Source organism: Aotus nancymaae, unplaced genomic scaffold, assembly GCF_030222135.1.
Source record: "Aotus nancymaae isolate 86718 unplaced genomic scaffold, 86718_ANA_hifiasm-v0.15.2.pri h1tg000106l, whole genome shotgun sequence".
Taxonomy (NCBI): domain Eukaryota; kingdom Metazoa; phylum Chordata; class Mammalia; order Primates; family Aotidae; genus Aotus; species Aotus nancymaae.
The window spans coordinates 3,753,468-3,775,004 of record NW_026988521.1 but is presented as its reverse complement, the minus strand read 5'-3'; the positions used below and the strand labels follow the sequence as shown (position 1 = coordinate 3,775,004).

The 21,537-nt window shown below is 45.6% G+C and overlaps 2 pseudogenes; one reads left to right on the top strand and one right to left on the bottom strand.

Moving 5' to 3' along the window:
• Window positions 1–66: 66 nt before the first annotated feature.
• LOC135272136 (putative uncharacterized protein DDB_G0291608) lies at window positions 67–4,626 on the top strand (annotated as a pseudogene).
• A 199-nt stretch (window positions 4,627–4,825) lies between these two features.
• Window positions 4,826–18,789, bottom strand: LOC135272135 (uncharacterized; annotated as a pseudogene).
• Window positions 18,790–21,537: the final 2,748 nt, after the last annotated feature.

Below are 21,537 nucleotides of genomic sequence, written 5' to 3'. Positions count from 1 at the left end.
CCCCAATAAGATGGTGTTCTTCCAGGCCCTTGGTCCCTCACTCACCCAAGAATGAGGTAGAGGACCATGCCGGACACAGTGCGCTCCTAAGTAATTATAGGACCCCAAAGAGTCTGCAGAAAGTGATTTATTTAGGCATAGAGAGAAAAAGGAGAAAGAAAGAAATGTAGAGAGCAGCTTCCACCATGTCATGGAAGGGCATCCAGATATGGAGTCCGCACCAACGTGGGGGAATGGGACTTTTAACTTGGGAGTAATTCCTGCCCCATTCAAATTTTCTGTCCTATGAAAGGAGTTTCTTCAAACTCCCGCTAGAGTGATTAATAGATCTTTGATTTCTTCCTGCATGCACAAAAGTTAACAAAGCCCTCTAAGTCTCCCGGATGGAGACGTGGGAGAAGGCAGGTAGGCAATGTCGCTGGGAAGTTCCTGCCTTTGAAACTACAATTCATTCCATTGCTCTATATTTCTGTCTTCATGTAGGAACCACTATATTTTGATAACTGTAGCTTTGTAATATGTTTGGAAATCAGGAGATGTGATTCCTTCAATTTTGTTCTTTTCCAAAATTGTTTTGGCTATGCAGGTTTACTTTATATTCCATATTATTTTTAGAATTTTTTCTTTCTTTTTTTAAAACAAAATGTATTTCTGTCATTATTGGGGATCAGGCGGTGTTTGCTTACATGAGTAAGTTCTTTGTGAGATTTTAGTGCACCCATCACCTGACCAGTCTACACTGCACCCAGTGAGCAGACTTTTATCCCTCACCCCCTTCCCACAGTTTCCCCCTTAGTCCCCAAAGTCCATTGTGTCATTCTTATGCCTTTGCATTCTCAGCTTAGCTCCCACTTATGAGTAAGAACACATGATGTTTGATTTTCCATTCCTGAGTGACTTCACTTAGAATAATAGTCTTCAATCTCATCCAGGTTTCTGCAAATGCCATTAATTCATTTCTTTTTATGTCTGAGTAGTGTTCCATTGTATATATATACCACAGTTTCTTTATCTACTCATTGACTGATAGGCATTTGGGTTGACTCCACATTTTTGCAATTGCAAATTGTGCTATAAACATGCGTGTGTAAGTATTGTTTTTGTAGAATGACTACTTTTCCTCTGCATAGATACCCAGTAGTGGGATTGCTGGATCAAATGGTAGCGCTACCTTTAGTTTTTTAAGGAATCACCACACTGTTTCTCATAGTGTTTGTACTAGTTTACCAGCAGTGTAGAAGTGTTCCCTGTTCACCGTATCCATGGCAACATCTATTATTTTTTGATTTTTTGATTATGGCCATTCTTGCAGGAGTAAGAGGGTGTTGCCTTGTGGTTTTGACTTGTCTTTCCCTGATCATGAGTAATTTTGAGCATTTTCTTCATATGTTTGTTGGCCATTTGTACATCTTCTTTGGAGAATTGTCTATTCACGTCCTTAGCCCCCGTTTTAATGGGATTATTTGGTTTTTTTCTTGCTAATTTGTTTGAGTTTGTTGTAGATTTTGGATATTAGTCCTTTCTCAGATGTATAGATTATGAAGATTTTCTTCCACTCCATGGGTTGCCTGTTTACTCTGCTGACTTCCTTTTGGTGTGCAAAAGCTCTTTAGTTGAATTAAGTCCCAGCTATTTATCTTTGTTTTCATTGCATTTGCTTTTGGGTTCTTGCTCATGAAATGCTTGTGTAAGCCAATGTCAAGAAGGGTTATTTCAATGTTATTTTCTAGAAATTGTATAGTCTCAGGTCTTAGATTGATGACCTTGATCTATCTTGAGTTGATTTTTGTGTAAGGTGAGAGATGAGGATCCAGTTTCATTCTCCTACATGCGACTTGCTAATTATCCCAGCATTATTTGTTGGATAGAGTGTCCTGTCCCACCTGAGTCTTTGTGGGAATCCCCAGGGCCTTGCATTTTCCTAGCAGAGCAGCCCCTGCTTCTCCCCAGGGTGTGTCTGCAGCCCCTTCCTTGCCGCCTGCCATATTCGTGGGTTTAACAAGAGAAGTTTTAGGGCAGCCAGGCGCTTCCTTCCTTCTCGGTGTCAGCTAGCATTTCCTATGACTGCTAATAGTTGGGGGCACGGTGGGGAGAATTCATTATTTCTTCTAGCACTGCTCTCTAACAGATTTGTATTATGAATAGTTTAGAAAGGTTGCTTTTAGTTTCATAGCACACTCTCAATAAATATGTTAAGTTTTAGGGTTATCAAATCTGGGGGATGTCATCAAATTGCTTTCCTACCTGAGCTATAATATTGGGAAGACATTTCTGAAAGCTAGCTCTGCCACTACCTTTCAAATGTTTGTCCTCTGCTGCCCACGTGCAGCCACTGGAGGACACATGGTATCATGACACAATCTGGCCATTTGTCCTGTGCCACCATACTTGGGAAAGTTTTCACAGTGATGGTAGGAGTATTCCTGGAAGTCATTCATTGTCTAAAAGATAAGAAATAATTGGACTACAGTGGGAAGGGACTCTGAATCCCATAAACGTATCCCACTGAACCAAAATGAAATTAATTCTCCAGTTTTCATTCCCCATAGTCAGAACCCCAAAATGACTAACACCCCAGCAATACTACCTTACACAAAGCCTAGGTTGGGGCTAAAACCCTAACCCTGGTGAGTGCACTGGAATAGATACACTTAGCTGGACTTTCTCTCCTTTCTCATCCTTTCCTGTTTCGACTTCCCACACTCTGGACAACGAGGTGGGCTGCATCCTGTGCCTGTGCTGGTGTGCAGGCCATCCGCTGCCAGACAAGCTCGCCTGTTTCGGTTTGTGCTGTTCTGGGAGCCACCTCTCTCATGGGCCTGGGGAGGATGGAGGGTTCTTGAGTGGTGGTTGCTTCAGGTGAAGTCACTGAAAGGGGTCTTTCTAAGGGAGATGGGACCACCTTGGCTGTGGGTGGGTGGGTGTGAGAGGTTGACTAGGGTGGGGCAGGACAGGCTGCTTAGAGTTCAGGGATATTTGAGGATTCCACGTTTTTGTCTCACCTGTGTCCACCCAGATGATTTCATCCCAAAAGTTTCAGCAAATGCCTGCTCCTCACCAATCCTGTTCTTACCTTATTATTAGTACACAGTTACAGCAGGGGGAGGAATAAGTTCTCAGGGAGGGAGGGGAAGGACATGTGGCCAGTTTGCCAATGAGACAGAAGCTGGAAGAAAAGGGTCAGTGAGACCGAGGCTGAGGGGGTGAGAGTTTATTTAGTGCTGCACCCAGATCCATTTTGGATTTCCACAGATACACATGAGCATTCAGGTTACAGGACATCCATCTGCAAATGCCATGGAGCTCCTGGCAGACACAGGAAAGAAAGGTTTGCTGTCTCCCAAGGAATTATCAGGAAGGGGAATTCCAGCACCTCCTTGACATGAGGGCCGTGTCCAGGTGCAGTCTGGCTCAGACATACAGGGGCATGTGGGAAGGAGGGGCAAGAGTGCCAGTGGCATGAGGTACCCTTATCTTATAGGGAACAGGCAGGGAGGGTTTCATTCCATTTCCTCAAGGGCTGGAAAAAGAAGCCCTGAGCAGGGGACTCATTGTTCAGCTCTGGAAGAGAATATGCGTCGGGATAGTCACTTGTTGGGAAGCACAAATCTTCAGGAGCTACCTGAGAGTTCCCGCTAGAGCCTCAGATCTTGCACTGGCAGCACACGGGGACACAGCAGCTGGACTGGGAACAGCATGGCTTGCAGCAGCTGGACTGGCAGCAGGATGACCCACATCCTGAGGAACAGCAGGGCTTACAGCAGCTGGACTGACAGCAGGATGACCCACAGCCTGAGGAACAGCATGGCTTGCAGCAGCTGGACTGGCAGCAGGATGACCCACATCCTGAGGAACAGCAGGGCTTGCAGCAGCTGGACTGGCAGCAGGATGACCCACAGCCTGAGGAACAGCAGCAGGGCTTACAGCAGCTGGACTGGGAGCAGCAGGGCTTGCAGCAGCTGGACTGGGAGCAGCAGGGCTTACAGCAGCTGGACTGGGAGCAGCCACAGGAGCCACAGCCCCCCTTATACCCCCCACAGGATCGACAGCTGGAACAGGAACAGGCTGGCACACAGCAGCACACGGGCTTGCAGCAGACAGGCACACAGGAGCTGGAGCCACAGCCCCCACAGCCAGAGCCACAGCCCCCCTTAGAGCCCCCACAGGAGCCACACTCCCCCTTGGAGCCCCCACAGGAGCCACAGCCCCCCTTGGAGCCCCCACAGGAGCCACAGCCCCCCTTGGAGCCCCCACAGGAGCCACAGCTGGAGCAGGAACAGGCTGGCACACAGCAGCACACGGGCTTGCAGCAGCAGCTGGGCACACAGCAGCTGGAGCCACAGCCCCCACAGCTGGAGCCACAGCCCCCACAGCCAGAGCCACAGCCCCCACAGCTGGAGCCACAGCCCCCACAGCTGGAGCCACAGCCTCCAGAGCAGCCACAGCAGCCCATGGTTCTGGTGGGTTGAGGGTGGAGCAGGTGGAGGAGCAGGTGAGAGGGAGGGGCAGGTGTGGAGCCCCCTGAGCCCGGGCTCTCTATATACCTGTCCAGGGGTCAGGTGGGCCACAGGGACCTTCCTGGTTCTTATTGATGTTTTCTCCGTAGGGAACTTGTGTGTCATTTAAAATAAAAACACTGTTGCCTCGTGACTTCCTCCTCGGCATTGTTTTCCTCTGAACCCAGGGCCCAAGTCCTCCACTCTGCGGACCCCTGGAATGAATGGAGCCTCCCCCATTCCTGCCCCTGCCCTCAGACCCCAGCCCCCTGTCACTGTCCTAGAGGATTCGCCTTCAGTTTTGTAAATGGTGTCTTTGTCTTGTGCTTCTATCCATGCTTACACTCTGAGTGTTCTGGCTCTGGAGGGAAATGCAGCGTGGTGAAGATCTCGTTCTCCACCAGGTCTGGGGGCACGAAGCTTCTAGACAGTGTCTGCCCCTCCTGCGGTTCTGGAGAGCCCAGTTCCCCGGGCTCCGGCGGCCTGTGAGCTCCAGAGTGTTCTGGCTTCCTCTGCCCTTCGGACTGTGTCCCCCAGGGCTGTATCCTGGCCCTTCTGCCAGGCGAATGGGCACTGGGAGTTCCGTTTTCCCTCCTCCTCTCTGCCCCTGCTCCCTGAAACTCTGACCTTTCTCTCAATCCTCCCTAAAGGCGTGGAAGGTCTGGGGCTCCTCCCAGCGCTCCTTCCTCTCAGGCTTTCTTGGTTGACCACTGGATGCCTTGTGGGGAGGTCCTCAGCTCTCCTGTCCCGCTCATCTCCAGAGGGCAGCACCTGGCTCTGACCCCGGGCAGGAGCCTCACGCCCTCCTGGGGCTCTGGCCCACTGCCTGCCCTGCCCCAGATTTAGGCACTTCCTGCTGAAACCCTCGAAACAGAGTCTTGGGGAGGAGGTGGCGGGTGGTGGTGGACCAGAATCCAGGCATCTGGGAATCTTGTCTGAGGTGCCAGCCCTCGGGCATGGCTTCCCTTTTCCTCCCACGTCCAGCAGGCCCCTCCCTGCCACTGTGCAGTCCGCCCCTCCCCATCCCAGCAGGCCTTGGCAGCAGCCAGATCCTCTCCTCTCTGGAGGGCTCAGCTCTCTCCTGGGCTCATTCCTTGGAGTTTGTGTCCTTGCCTCCGGTGGGCTGTAAAACCATCTGTGGCTTCGTGGCTGTTTTGGGGGTCTTTCTGGCTCATTTTAATTCATGTGATGAGAGCGATGGTCCCCGGTGACTTTGTGTGTTTGAATCAGAGTGGAAGGAACCTCCGTTGTCACAGGCACACATGCGCACACACACACAGTCACAGAGTCACACACTCTGACACATACGCACACACTCACACACACTGGAAACTGTATTACAGAAGGGAAAGGAACACACACATCTCAATGGAAACAACGCCTCTCAAATTCGGGATGTTTCGTGAACACGGCTGGTCGCCAACCTGCTGTGGATACGGAGCACGGACGAGAAGGGGCCCTTTGGAGATGATTCTCAGAGGTGGGAGCTGCTTCTCGGTGATCATTTTGAATACCTTGACTATTCTCACTAGCCTAACGACATAGCTCATTAAAGAAATTGATATTTAAAACGTCTGTTTTTAAATGTGCTGTTTAGAAGCGAATACACACACATAGAAATGAATGCAGATGTGTAAACAGGAGGATACATATGTGGACACGACTCCGCAGGCAACAGAGAGAGGAGATGGAATCTATGGGGGAGGATTGCCGGGACGTCGGTGTAGCTGCATTGAGACTTCTGGGACGAAACGACAGCGACTCTGGCGAGCAGGCGAAGGGAGAACAGGCCTTCCAAACTCAACAGTTAGACGACAAACCCCGCAATGTAAAGTGCACAAAACATTGGAATCGTTTTCCCAAGGAGGATGTATTAGCGGGTACTGCTGTGTGAAAAGAGCTCAACATCCCTGGTCATTACAGAAAAGAAAGTTCAAACAGTCTCTCTAGGTTTGCCTTCTCGGAGGCGGTCTATTGGTGGAATCGCGTAAGATGGATCTTTCGTGCCAGGCTTCTTTCACTGGGGATGACTTGTTTGCGGTCCATCCGTGTTGTGACATTATCAGTGTTTTATCCTTACTTTGCTGATAGCGTGCCCTTGCATGCGCCGACCTCACGTGTGCATCGGTCAGCAGCTGGTGGACACTGGCGACCCCTCCACTGTCTGGCCTCTGTGAATCTGCTGCTGTGAACACGGGTATCCAGATCCCTGGGGGGTCGTAGGCTTTCACTTCTCCTGGGTAGATGCCAGGAGTGAAACGATGGGCCACATGGTAAATTTACATTTAACTTTTTAAGAAACCGCACACCGTTCTTCAGCTCGGATGGAGCATTACTCACTGGCGACGCGTGAGGGTTCGCGTTTCTCCGATTCTCCACGTCCCTGCCAGCGTTTGTCATCACCGTCCTTCAGGGTTGCAGCTGTTGTAGCGGGGAGACACGGATGCCTTGTTTAAATTTTCATTTTGGTAACGACCAGGGATGTTGAGTTGTCTTCTCATGAGGCGGTGCCCACTCACATATTCTCTTTAGGACAATGTCTATTCAAATACTTTGACCATTTCATTTTGTTTTTTTGAGACAGGGTCTTTCTCTGTCACCCAGGCTGGAGTGCCATGGTGGGTGTTGGCTCCCTGCAACCTCCACCTCCTGGGCTCAAGTGATCCTCTCACCTCAACTGGGATTGCAGGTGTGAGCCCCGTGCCTGGCCGATTTTGTCCATGTTGAGTTGGGGTGTCTGTCATCTAGTCGTGAGCGTGAGAGGTCCGGTCTTCCTTCCCTGCTCTCCAGTGTCCACGTTGTCTCCTGGAACTCGCAGTGAACCCACGTCCACTGTCACATGTCACCCTCCCCACGAGAGATTCTGTCTCCTCTCTCTGTTGCCGTCTGGGTCATGTGGGTGTACGTTATCTTCCAGTTTACCAAAGCTGTTTTTATTTGTATCTAAACAACACTTTAATGCACACACAGACATTTTAGAAATAAGTTTAATTATCTTTTAATAATTTTTTTAAACTTTTATTTTAGGGTCAGGGTACATGCACAGGTTCGTTACATAAGTGAACTTGTGTGACCGGGTTTGTCGTACAGATTATCTCACCACCCAAGTATTCAGTCAAGTACCCAATTGGTACTTTATCTGCTCCTCTGCTTCCTCCCACCCCCACCCTCAGGTAGACCCCGCTGTGTGCTGCTCCCCTCTACGTGTCCATGTGTTCTTATCATTTAGTTCACACTTAGAAGTCAGAAAGTGCGGTATGTGGTTTTCTGTTGCTGTGTTAGTTTGTAAGGATGATGCTCATAGATGGCCTCTAGCTCTGTCCGCATCCCTGTAAATGACATGATCTAGTTCTTTTTCGTGGCTGCGGAGTATTCCATGGTGTATGTGCACCACGTTTTCTTTATCCAATCTGTCATCGATGGGCATTGATGCTGATTCCATGTCTTTGCTATTGTCAATAGCGCTGCAGTGACTTTGTGAATGGGCCTCGTGCCCTGCACTCTGTTGAGCTCATTTCTTGGGCTTCATAGTTCTGTTGAGCTTGTTTTTCATATGCTTGTTGGCTGTACGTAGGTCTCCTTTTGAAGTGTCTATTCGTGTCCTTTGCTCACCTGGTAATGGGGTTGTTTGTTTTACTCTTTTTTTTTCTTTTTTTTTTTATTGCATTTTAGGTTTTGGGGTACATGTGAAAAACATGCAAAGTTGTTGCATAGGTGCATTCATGGCAGTGTGATTTGCTGCCTCCCTCCCCCTCACCCATATCTGGCATTTCTCCCCATGCTATCCCTCCCCAACTCCCCCCCCCGCTGTCCCCCCCACTCCCCAGCAACAGACCCCCGTGTATAGTGCTCCCCTCCCTGTGTCCATGTGTTCTCCTTGTTCAACACCCTCCTATGAGTGAGAACAGGTGGTGTTTGTTTTACTCTTAGGAATTTGTTTCAGCTCTTTATAGATATTGAGTATTAGACATTTGTGAGGGGCATAGTTTACAAACACTTTCTCCCATTCTGTACGTTGTCTGTTTACTCTGTTGATAGTTTTTTTGCTGTGCAGAAGCTGTTTAGTTTAATTAGTTTCCTCTAGTCAATTTTTGCTTTTGTTGCAAAAAAATATATAAATAAAAAGCAACATGTCTTCATTGGTGTCTTCATCGTGAAATATTGGCCTGTTCCTATGTGAGGATGGCATTACTGTGGTTGTATCCCAGGTATTTTATAGTTTTGGCTTTTATGTTTAAGTCTTTAATCCATCTCGAGTTGATTTTTATGTATGGTGTAAGGAAGGGGTCTAGTTTCAATCTTCTGCATATGTATATGGCTATCCAGTTACCCCAGTAACATTTATTGAATAGGAAATTTTTTTCCTATTGCTTGTTTTTCTTATCTTTGTCAAAGTTCAAATGGTCATAAGTGTGTGGCCTTATTTCCTGGCTCTCTGTTGTGTTCCATTGGTCTATGTGCCTGTTTTTGTACCAGTACCATGCTGTTTTGCTTACTGTAGCCCTGTAGTCTAGTTTGAAGTCAGGTAGCGTGATGCCTCCAGCCTTATTCTTTTTACTTAGTTTTGCTTTGCCTATTCAGGCTCTTTTTTGGTTCCAGGTGAATTTTAAAATAGCTGTTTCAAGTTCTGTGAAGAATGTCAATAAAGTTTGATAGGGCTAGCATTGAATCTATAAATTGCTTTGGGTGGTATGGCCATTTTAAGTATATTGATTCTTCCCATTCATAAACATGGAATGTTTTTCCATTTGTTTGTGTCATCTCTGGATTCTTTGAGCAGTGTTTTATAACTCTCATTACACACAAACATTTAAAAAATCAATTTCCCTTTAATAAGCTACGTCATTAGGCTGGTCAGAATAGTCAAGGGAACTGAATGAACAGTGAGAAGCAGCTCCCACCCCAGATAATCAGCTCCAAAGGGGCCCTTCTCATCTACACTCTGGGTATGTGGCTGGTTGGCAACCTGCTGTGCTCACGAAATGTCTCGATTTTGAGAGGTGTGGCTTCCTAAGAGATGTGTGTGTTCCTTTTCTCTTCTGTAATACAATTTCCAGTGTGTGTACGTGTGTGTGTCTGTGCACACATGTGTGTGTGAGACAATGGAGTTTCCGTTCTGATTCAAACACAGAAAGTCACCAGAGACCATTGCTCTCATCACATCAATTAAAATGAACCAGATAAACCCAAAAGCATCCACGAAGGCACAGATAGTTTTACAACCCACCAGAGGCAAGGACATAGAGAAACTCCAAGGAAGCAGCTCCCGAGAGAGCTGAGCCCTCCCAGAGAGGAGAGGCTCTGGCTGCTGCCAAGGCCTGCTGGGATGGGGAGGGGCCGACTGCACCGAGGCAGGGAGGGGCCTGCTGGACGTGGGAGGAAAAGCGAAGCCATGCCCGAGGGCTGGCACCTCAGACAAGATTCCCAGATGCCCGAATTCTGGTCCACCACCCCCCGCCACCTCCTCCCCGAGGCTCTGTTTCGAGGGTTTCAGCAGGAAGTGCCTAAATCTGGGGCAGGGCAGGCAGTGGGCCAGAGCCCCAGGAGGGCGTGAGGCTCCTGCCCGGGGTCAGAGCCAGGTGCTGCCCTCTGGAGATGAGCGGGGCAGGAGAGCTGAGGACCTCCCCACAAGGCATCCAGTGGTCAACCAAGAAAGCCTGAGAGGAAGGAGCGCTGGGAGGAGCCCCAGACCTTCCACGCCTTTAGGGAGGATTGAGAGAAAGATCAGAGTTGCAGGGAGCAGGGGCAGAGAGGAGAAGGAGAGGAAAGGCAACTCCCAGTGCCCGTTTGCCTGGCAGAGGGACAAGGACAGTGCCCTGGGAAGCACAGGTCAGTGATAGCAGTGCCCGAAAGGGAAGAGAAAACAGCGACAGAAGCCTGGGGTCCAAGCAAAGGGAGGAAATAGACCAGGCTCTGCTCATTCCCAGGGGTCCTCAGGGGAGGACTTGTGCCCTCAGGGTTTAGAGAGGAAAACTACATAGGAGGAGGAAGTGGGTCACAAGGGAACACAGTGTTGTTGTCATTTTAAATGACACAAAAGACACAAAAGTTTCCTGGGGAAAGTACTTTAGCAGGAACTAGGAAGGTCCCTGTGGCCCACCTGACCCCTGGACAGGTATATAAAGAGCCCAGGCTCAGGGAGCTCCACACCTGCCCCTCCCTCTCACCTGCTCCTCCACCTGCTCCACCCTCAATCCACCAGAAACATGGGCTGCTGTGGCTGCTCCGGAGGCTGTGGCTCCGGCTGTGGGGGCTGTGGCTCCAGCTGTGTGGGTTGTGGCTCCGGCTGTGGGGGCTGTGGCTCCGGCTGTGGGGGCTGTGGCTCCGGCTGTGGGGGCTGTGGCTCCAGCTGCTGTGTGCCCGTCTGCTGCTGCAAGCCCGTGTGCTGCTGTGTGCCAGCCTGTTCCTGCTCCAGCTGTGGCTCCTGTGGGGGCTCCAAGGGGGGCTGTGGCTCCTGTGGGGGCTCCAAGGGGGGCTGTGGCTCCTGTGGGGGCTCCAAGGGGGGCTGTGGCTCTTGTGGGGGCTCCAAAGGGGGCTGTGGCTCCTGTGGCGGCTCCAAGGGGGGCTGTGGCTCCTGTGGCTGCTCCCAGTCCAGCTGCTGTAAGCCCTGCTGCTCCTCAGGCTGTGGGTCATCCTGCTGCCAGTCCAGCTGCTGCAAGCCCTGCTGTTCCCAGTCCAGCTGCTCTAAGCCCTGCTGTTCCTTAGGCTCTGGGTCATCCTGCTGTCAATCCAGCTGCTGCAAGCCCTGCTGTTCCCAGTCCAGCTGTTCTAAGCCCAGCTGCTGCTCCTCAGGCTGTGGGTCATCCTGCTGCCAGTCCAGCTGCTGTAAGCCCTGCTGTTCCTCAGGCTGTGGGTCATCCTGCTGCCAGTCCAGCTGCTGTAAGCCCTGCTGTTCCCAGTCCAGCTGCTTTAAGCCCTGCTGCTGCTCCTCAGGCTGTGGGTCATCCTGCTGCCAGTCCAGCTGCTGTAAGCCCTGCTGTTCCTCAGGCTGTGGGTCATCCTGCTGCCAGTCCAGCTGCTGCAAGCCCTGCTGTTCCCAGTCTAGCTGCTGTGTCCCCGTGTGCTGCCAGTGCAAGATCTGAGGCTATGGAGAGAATTCTCAGGTAGCTCCTAAAGATCTGTGCTTCCCAACAAGTGACTACCCGTGATGCATATTCTCTTCCAGAGCTGAACAATGAGTCCCTTGCTCAGAGCTTCTTTTACCAGCCCTTGAGGAAATGGAATGAACGACTCCCTGCCCATTCCTTATAAGTGTATCCCATGACCCAGGCACTCTTGCCCCTCCTTCCCACATGCCGCGATGTGCCTTAGCTGGACTGTACCTGGACACAGCCCTCATGTCAAGGAGGCACCTGGAATTCCCCTTCCTGATAATTCCATGGGAGACAGCAAACCTTTCTTTCCTGTGTCTGCCAGGAGTTCCATGGCATTTGCAGATGGATGTCCTATAACCGGAATAATCACGTGTATCTATGGAAATCCAAAATGGATCTGGGTGCAGCACTAAATAAATTCTCCACCCCGCAGCCTCGGTCTCACTGACTCTTCTTCCAGCCTCTGTCTCATTGGCAAACTGGCCAAGTGTCCCTCCCCTCCCTCCCTGAGAGCTTATTCCTCCCACTGCTGTGACTGTTTGCCAGGCCCAGATCCCATTCCAGAAACAGTTGTTGAACTGGTTAATGAAGGAATCACTAGTGTACTGGATGAATGAACGAGGATGAGTGAATGAATGAGTGAATGCGTGAGTGTGTCTCATTAGTACAAACGGAGTCGCAGCTCGTCTCAGTGGGGTTCAGTCTGTCTTGGTTGGAATCGTGGACTCCTGGTTCTTTCCCATAGGAGGCTATGTTTACGGGAGAAGGAGATCTTTGCCTTCAGTGTCTAGGAAGGGGTGTAATGGGTGGTCTCTGTGCCTAGCCAGGGCCCAGGTGGGGGTCAAGCCGAGAGAGGTGGAAGTGAGACTACAATGAGCTGTGTCCCTGAGATGCTCTGTAGGACAGCACTGGAAACTGTGCTGCTCCAGGGACCCAAGACGCTGTGGCTGAGCACAGGCCGAGGTGCACCCTCCGTCTCTGGGCTCACAGTGAGGAGGAATTCATGTGCCCTGTGACAATTCACAGGCTGCACAGCTTTGGTGTGGCACGGGGAGGAACAGAAGGGACTATTCTCAGCCTGATAAAGGACATCTACCCACAGCAAACAACACACTTAATGATGAAGACCTGAATGTTTCCCCCTAAGATCAGGAGCAAGGAAAGGATGTCCACACCCAACACTTGTATACAACATTTCAGTGAAGCTCTAGCCAGAGGACTATGACGGGAAAAGGAAATAAAAGGCAATCAGGTTAAAAAAAAGAAGAAGCAAAACTTTCTCTATTTACACAAAACCTCATCTTATATGTACACAGTCCTGAGGGACACACACACACACACACACACACACACACAACCACAACAACAACAACAACCACTATTAGGCCCAGTCAATGAGTTCAACAGAGTGCAGGTCACAAGGCCCATACACAGAGTCAGCTGTGTTTCTATAACCAGCAATGAACAATCCAAACAGAATGTAAGGAAACAATTCCATCAAAAATAATATTATTTTTGGGAACAAATGCAACCAAAGCAGTGCGAGGCTTGGACCCTTAACACGACAAAGCATAACTGGACCAAAGCAAGTGGGGGAAATTCCCACGTTCATGTACTGGAAGATCTAACGCTGTGAAGGTCAGAACACTCCAGAAAAACATTAATCTACGAATTCAGTGAAATTCCTATCCACATCCCAGGTTTCTTTTTGCAAAAATTGACAAGCTGATTCTAAAATTTATGTCAACATTCTAGAGACATTAAAGAGCTAAAACAACCTTGAAAAACGTAAAACAAAGTTGAGGACTCAACGTTTTCCAGTTTCTAAATGGGCTACAAAGCAAACAGTAATCGAGGCTGAGGGTGCCTGTCTAAGGATAGAAAGACGATCAGTGGAGTGGATTCCAGACTCTGGAGACAAAGCCTCGCAGTTGTGGTCAATAGGTTTTCAACAAGAGTACGAAACAATTTCATGAGAAAACAGGGACATTTTCAACCAACGATGCTGCTGAGACATTTGGGTGTCTACATGTAAAAGAGTGAATTTGGATCTTTACCTCATACCATGTACCAAACAAATGAAAAACAAATAACTCAATGACCTAATTGCAAAAGTCAAACTGGAGGACTGTTGGAAGAAAAGCAGGTTAAGTGTTTATGACCTTGGAGTATGAAATGGTTCTTAGAGAACAACACCGAAAGCAGAAGAAAAAATGGAAAACTAGATTAACTAACTCCATCAAAACTAAGCATTTCCGTGCTTCTAAGAGCACCATCAGTAAAATGAAATGACACCAACAGAATGCGGAAAACTACTTTCAAATCACGTATTTGGTAACGAGCTTGCGTTCAGACATGTAAGGAGTTCCTAGTACTCAAACACGCAATCCAATTACAACCTTCGCAGAGGATTTAAATAGGCATTTCCCAAAGAAGATATACCAATGGCTAACACGCATGTGAAAAGGGGCTCATCACTGATTCATGTATTTGCCTGCGACTTCTGTTCCCCTAAGACATAGGAAACTCAGTTGTAACCCAACCACCCGTGCACATGATGTCATGGTCACTCATATTTGGCCCAGAATAAACCCCCACATGTATTTTACAACATTTGCCCTTTTTCATCGGCAGGTCATTAATTTGAGATCTTTCTGCCTTTTAAACGCATGTGTTTATGGTTATAAACTTCTGCCTCCGCCCTGCGCTTGCTGCCTGCGTAAGTTTCGGTATGCCGTGTTTTCACTTTCATTTGTCTCAAGGTACTTGTCTCGTGACTCCTCTGCCTCATTGGTTATGAGTGTGCTGCTTATTTTCCACGTGATTGTGGACTTCCTGGTTTTCCTTCTGCTATTCATTTCTAGTTTTATTCCATTGTTCTTAGAGAAAACACCATGTACTTTCAATATTTACAATGTGCTGAAATTTATTTTGTGGCCTGACATATGGCCTGTCCTGGAGAAAGTTCCATGTGCAGCTATGAAAAGGTATGTTCTGCTCTTGCTGGGTGGAGTAATCTGTGTATGTCTTTTATTTCTGGTTTCACTAGAGTGCTGTTCAAGACTTTTATTTCCTTGTCTCCTGTCTGTTGATCTATACATATATATGAAAATATCCAGAGATAATTTTTCTTTGTAGTCACTATCGTAATCACGTAAGATATAATGACATTATGTTTCAAACCGAGAACTATTTAACTTCAACTATACACAAAACTCTACAACTAAATAGCTTCACCCTTCTCACTTTAAGTTTTTAATGTCACCAAAAACATATTTATTTACATACTGTATATTATATAGCCACTGAAATGGCTTTATACTTAATTTTTGTGTGTTTTCATTTAAATTTCATACAAGAATTAAAAGTGAATTTAAGAACCAAAATTACATTACTACATAGTACTATATTTTTCTATGTATTCACCTTTATTGGAGAAATTTATATCTTTAGATTACTGTCTAGTATTCTTTCTTTCACCTTGAAGGACTCCCTCTAGCATTTCTTGCAGAGCAGGTCAAGTAAGAATGAACTTCCTCAGTTTTAATTTACTGGGACTATCTTAATTTCTGCTTCATTTTCGAAGGACCGTTTTCTGGATTGATAGCTTTTTTCTGTCAGCACTTTGAATTTATCATCCTGCTCCTTTCTAGCCTGCAAGGTTGCTGCTGAGACATCTGCAGATAGTTACCTGAAAGCTCCCTTGTGTGTGATGAGTTGCTTTTCCCTTGCTGCTTTATAGACTCTTTTTCTTAGATTTCTGGCACTCTTATCATAGTATGAGTCAGTGTGGGCCTCTTTAGATTTATTCTGGTTGGAGTTGTTTGAGCTTCTTGATTGCGTATGTCCATGTTTTCCCTAATATGTGGGAAGTTTCGGTTATTATTTCTTTCAATAAGCTCTCTGCCCCTTTTCTCACTCTTCTCCGTCTAGGAAAATCCCATAATGTATATGTTAATCCACTTTCTAGTCTCCCATAAGTCCCTTGGGCTCTCTTCACTTTCCTTCATTCCTTCTAAATGTTGGCTGCTCTGACTTGATGATTTTAAATGGCCCATTTTTCAGTTTGCTGCACCCTTCTGCCTCATCAAGTCTGCTTTTGAACTTCTCTAGCACGTTTTTCAGTTCGGTTACCGTATTTTATACTTGCAGAATTTACGTTTGGTTCTTGTTGATAGTTTCCGTGTCTTTGTTGTTATTCTCATCATGTTCTTGTATTGTTTTCCTGATTGCATCTTGTTGTTCATCTGTGTTTGCTCATTGATGATTTTCTGACTGTTATTTTGAATTTTTTGTCAGGCAGCTCATAGATCTGCATTTCTTTCAGGTGGGTTTCTGGAGTTTTATTTTGTTCCTTTGATAGGGTCTGGTTTTCCTGTTTGTTTTGGTTTGTTATTGTTATGGTATGCCTTGTGATTTTTTTGTCATTGTTAGTATTCTTAAGACTTGAGTGAAAAAGAAAACCAAGCACCCCTCCTTATCTTTATGGACTGGTTTGGTGAAGACACAGCCTTTCACCAGTCAGCCCAGCTAGAGACTCCAGGACCCGTTGACCCTTTTCTGAGTATGTGTCTTCTTTGGGGTTGCGTGTGTTTGCATTCTAGTTAACTCAAATTCCCTAAGCAGCTTTCCCCTGTTCTTCTCAGAAGCCCAAAGTCTTGCTTCCCCTGGCACCTGTCTGTGGAGCTGAGCTTTAACACGCCGTGGTGGCTGTATCATTTTTCAGTAGCTTCCAAGCAAGGCCACCAGCCCAGCAATGCTCGGAGTCAGTTGAGAAACCAGTTCCTCAGGCAGACCCTGGGTTGACAGAACACTGGATGCTCAGCTGACTCTTTTGTTCCCGTCTTGAGGCACGGTCTCCAAATTCCTCTTAGTTGCACAGCACCAGATTGGATGGCAGAGGGGAACAGATGGACATGCAAAGTTCCACAGGCTTTCTCACCCCTCTCTGTGGAACTTGGTTTCCAGCTGGTCTTGATGCTGTAGCTTCTCAGCTGTATCTCACAGGGGTATTCTGCTCCGTATATTGTTGTTAACTTGGTGTCTCTGCAGGAGAATGAGGGCCTGAAGATCTCTCATCTGCCATCTGGCTGGTATCTTCCTATTAGGTTTTAAAAATTTATTCCAAACAATTCTTCATGTATTAATGAGATTTGTCTTTGCATCTATCTATATATATTTTACCACGTAACATGCAGAGATTTTCTCTTTTCTTTTTAACATGTTCACTAGTTTTTCTTTTTGTCTTCTGGATTTTGTGTCATGCTGAGGAAGAACTAGTGAACCGCAATATTATTAGAAAATGTCTCTTTTTGCTTTCAGTTAATTTATATTTTCATATTTTGTTTAAGTCTTCATTCTGCCTGTAAGTTATTTTTGGAGTAAGGGGTAGCTTAAGGATCTAATTTTATTCTTATTAGATCTTATATTATTGTTTTTTTCTGTTTGGACACCTTTTATTTATTTCTTTATATATATATATATATTTTTAATTGTACTTTAGGTTCTGGTGTGCATGTGCAGATCATGCAGGACTGTTGCATAGGTACACACATGGCAATGTGCTTTGCTGCCTCCATTCTTGTCACCTATATCTGGCATTACCCCCCATGTTATCCCTTCAACCTCCCTACCCCCCACTGTCCCTCCCCTAGTCCTCCCAACAGACCCCAGTGTGTGATGCTCCCCTCCCTGTGTCCATGTGTTCTCATTGTTCAACACCCGCCTATGAGTGAGAACATGTGGTGTTTGATTTTCCGTTCTTATGTCAGTTTGCTGAGAATGATGGTTTCCAGAGTCATCCATGTCCTTACAAAGGAACAAACTCACCATTTTTTATGGCTGCATAGTATTCCGTGGTGTATATGTGCCACATTTTCTTTGTCCAGTCTATCATCGATGGGCATTTGGGTTGGTTCCAGGTCTTTGCTATTGTAAACAGTGCTGCAATGAACATACATGTACATATGTCTTTATGATAGAATGGTTTATAATCCTTTGGATATATACCCAGTAATGGGATTGCTGGGTCAAATGGAATTTCTATTTCTAGGTCCTTGAGAAATCGCCACACTGTCTTCCACAATGGTTGAACTAATTTACACTCCACCAACAGTGTAAAAGTGTTCCTATTTCTCCACATCCCCTCCAGCATCTGTTGTCTCCAGATGTTTTAATGATCAAAATTCTAACTGGCGTGAGATGGTATCTCAATGTAGTTTTGATTTGCATTTCCCTAATGACCAGTGATGATGAGCATTTTTTCATATGTTTGTTGGCCTCATATATGTCTTCTTTTGAAGAGTATCTGTTCATGACCTTTGCCCACTTTTGAATGAGTTTGTTTGTTTGTTTCTTGTAAATCTGTTTTAGTTCTTTATAGATTCTGGATATTAGCCCTTTGTCAGATTGGTAGATTGAAAAAGTTTTTTCCCATTCTGTTTGTTGCTGGTTCATGCTAATGATTGTTTCTTTTGCTGTACAGAAGCTCTTGAGTTTAATTAGATCCCATTTTATGGAGATCGCTCCACCAGCGTAGAGACCCCTCCGTGTCTCCGCCATGATGGAGTTAGAGCCCGGACATATTCTCCCCCCGCTGAGGGCAGTCGAGCAGAGGAAAAAAGAAGGAAGTGATAGAGGCCTGAGTTTGCAGAAGCCTATTCTTGATCCACTGAGCTAATGGCATGTCTGGGTGAGGCCTGCGTGACTATCTATGAGACTATTGTCTCTTGAAGTTCCCATTCTGGGCTGGTTTTATGACTCTGTCTACCTGCATTCACTAAATCCCGTGATCGCTCACATGTTACTAGAAAAATGCTACCCCTCAAATTATTGCTCGCCTTGATGTTATTTACTGTAACTGTAGTCATTGATAAGAGGATAAGAATCTTAATAGGATTAGAATCTTTTGTTTGTTTTGGGTTTAGTGATCTTTAGCTTAACCTGTATGCTACCCCCTCCCATACTTACTTTGTAATTTTCTGTTCCCTCCTGATAAAACTTTTGTAATGGGACCTACGTCAGACACTGTATGAAAAAACGTATATAAGCAACTGTGCACAAAGAATAAATCGCTGATCTGAGCATAGCTTTTATCAGACCTCCAGACCCATTTCTTTCTCTATCTCTCTTTTCTTCCGCGCACTCTCTCTTCCAGGTATTAGGACCCTCTTGCTGGTCAAGAGATCCCTGGCAGACGTGCCGATCTCACGGACCCCAACACCATTTGTCTATTTTGGCTTTTGTTGCCAATGTTTTTGGTGTTTCAGTCATGAAGTTCTTGCCTGTACCGATGTCCTGAATGGTTTTGCCTACGTTTTCTTTCAGAGTTTTTATAGTGTTAGGTCTTATGTTTAAGTCTTTAATCCATCTGGAGTTAATTTTAGTGTAAGGTGTCAGGAAGGGGTCCAGTGTCTGTTTTCTGCACATGGCTAGCCAGTTATCCCAACACCATTTATTAAACAAGGAATGCTTCCCCCTTTGTTTGTTTTTGTCAGGTTTGTCAAAGATCAGATGGTTGTAGATGTGTGGCTTTGCCTCTGTGGCCTCTGTTCTGTTCCATTGGTCTATATCTCTGTTTTGGTACCAGTACCATGCTGTTTTGATTACTATAGCCTTGTAGTATAGTTTGATGCCTCCAGCTTTTTTCATTTTACTTAGGATTATCTTGGCTATGTGGGCTCTCTTTTGGTTCCATATGAAGTTTAAGGTGATTTTTCCAGTTCTGTGAAGAGGGTCATAGGTAGCTTGATGGGGATAGTGTTGAATCTATAAATTACTTTGGGCAGTATGACCATTTTCACAATATTGATTCTTCCTAATCATGAGCACAAAATGTTTATCCATCTGTTTGTGCCCTCTCTTATTTCGTTGAGCAGTGGTTTGTAGTTCTCCTTGAAGAGGAACCTTACATCCTATGTTATTTGTATTCCTAGGTATTTTATTCTTTTTGTAGCAATTGTGAATAGGAGTTCGCTCGCTCTTTATTTGGCTCTCTTCTAGTCTGCTATTGGTGTATAGGAATGCTTGTGATTTCTGCACATTGATTTTGTATCCTGAGACTTTGCTGAAGTTACTTATCAGTTTAAGGAGATTTCGGGCTGAGACTATGGGGTCTTCTAAATATACGATCATGTTGTCTGCAAATAGAGACAGTTTGACTTCCTCCTTTCCTAATTGAATACCCTTTATTTCTTTTTCTTATGTGATTGCTCGGGCTAGAACTTCCAATACTATATTTAACAGAAGTGATGAGAGATGGTATCCTTGTCTAGTGCCAGATTTCAAAGGGAATGCTTTCAGTTTTTGCCCATTCAGTATGATATTGGCTGTGTGTTTGTCATAAATAACTTTAATTATTTTGAGATACATTCCATCGATAGCTAGTTTATTGAGAGTTTTTAGCATAAAGGGCTGTTGAATTTTGTTGAAGGACTTCTCTGCATCTATTGAGATAAACATGTGGTTTTCGTCTTTAGTTCTCTTTATGTGATGGATTACATTTATAGACTTGCATATGTTGAACCAGCCTTGCATCCCCAGGATGAAGCCTACTTGATTGTGATGGATAAGCTTTTTGATGTGCTATTGCAATTGGTTTGCTAGTATTTTGTTGAAGATTTTTGCATCTATATTCATCATGGATATTGGCCTGAAGTTTCTTTTCTTTCTTTCTTTTTTTTTGAGTCTCTGCCAGGTTTTGGTATCAGGATGATGTTGGTCTCTTAAAATGATTTGAGAAAGATTCCTTCTTTTTGTATTGCTTGGAATAATTTCAGAAGGAGTGGTACCAGCTCTTCTTTGTACATCTGGCAGAATTTGGCTGTGAACCCATCAGGACCTGTGCTTTTTTTGGTGGGTAGGCTATTAATTGCTGCCTCAACTTCAGCCCTTGTTTTTGGTCCATTCAGGGTTTCAACTTCTTTCTGGTTTAGGCTTGGGAGGGTGCAAGTGTCCAGGAATTTACCCATTTCTTCCAGGTTTACTGGTTTATGTGCATAGAGTTGTGTAGTAATCTGTGATGATAGTTTGTATTTCTCTGGAATTGGTGGTGATATTCCCTTTATCATTTTTTATTTCATCTATTTGAGTCTCCTCTCTTTTCTTTTTTATTAATCTGGCTAGCGGTCTGTCTATTTTGTTGATCTTTTCAAAGAAACAGCTCCTGGATTTATTGATTATTGATTTTTTGAAGGGTTTTTGTGTCTCTGTCTCCTTCAGTTCTGCTCTGATCTTAGTTATTTCTTGTCTTCTGCTAACTTTTGAGTGTTTTTGATCTTGCTCCTCTAGCTCTTTCAATTTTGATGATAAGGTGTCAATTTTAGATCTTTTCTTGCTTCTCATGTGGGCATTTAGTGCTATAAATTTTCCTCTAGACACTGCTTTAAATGTGTCCCAGAGATTCTGGTACATTGTGTATTCATTCTCGTTGCGTTCAAAGAACGTGTTTATTTCTGCCTTCATTTCATTGTTTATTTAGTCAACATTCAAGAGCCGGTTGTTCAGTTTTCATGAAGTTGTGTGATTCTGAGTTACTTTCTTAATCCTGAGATCTAATTTGATTGCACTGTGGTATGAGAGACTGTTATGATTTCCATTCTTTTGCATTTGCTGAGGAGTGATTCACTTTTAATTGTGTGGTCAATTTTAGAGTAGATGTGATGTGGTGCTGAGAAGAATGTATATTCTGTGGATTTGGGGTGGAGAGTTCTGTAGATGTCTGTTAGGTTTGCTTGGTCCAGATCTGAGTTCAAGTTCTTAATATCCTTGTTAATTTTCTGTCTCATTGATCTGTCCAATATTGATAGTGGAGTGCTGAAGTCTCCCACTATTATTTTGTGGGAGTCTAAGTCTCCTTGTAGGTTGTTAAGAAGTTGCTTTATGTATATTGGTGGTCCTGTATTGGGCACATATATATTTAGGATCATTAGCTCTTCTTGTTGCATTGA